General features: G+C 41.8%; 1 protein-coding gene across 1 annotated transcript in view; it reads left to right on the top strand.

Moving 5' to 3' along the window:
* The window catches only part of LOC119582157, an 11,029-nt gene that overhangs the window by 496 nt on the left and 10,229 nt on the right, over positions 1–304 (top strand). Inside the window, exon 2 of the mRNA XM_037930395.1 lies at positions 31–179. The gene's annotated coding sequence lies outside the window, so the exon portion shown is untranslated. The remainder of the gene's footprint in view (positions 1–30; positions 180–304) is intronic.

The following is a 304-nucleotide window of genomic DNA, read 5'->3' as shown; positions in this document are numbered from 1 at the left end:
AAACTAAAATATAATCACTTAAAATTCCAGAAACTCCTTTCCGCCTTCCCAAAATTTCACGGAGACTGGAATAGTACACATTGCCCTCGTGGGAGACTCTCACATGAGGGAACTGTTCGTCGCAATGGCCGGGCGTGTTGCTGGGAAAGGATCTTATATACCAGATTGAAGCGCAAAATGTGTGTTGCAACCAGATCAAAGTCACCCCCATTTTCGTCAAAGGTTGTAAATGCGCTAACAGAACCTAGACCTCGGATTAAATCTGTAATTTCTTTAATAATCATAAAAAGCATCTGCTATCCCA

The sequence above is a fragment of the Penaeus monodon genome, chromosome 15 (assembly GCF_015228065.2).
Source record: "Penaeus monodon isolate SGIC_2016 chromosome 15, NSTDA_Pmon_1, whole genome shotgun sequence".
NCBI classification, from domain to species: domain Eukaryota; kingdom Metazoa; phylum Arthropoda; class Malacostraca; order Decapoda; family Penaeidae; genus Penaeus; species Penaeus monodon.
This window is presented reverse-complemented; position numbering and strand designations above follow the sequence as displayed.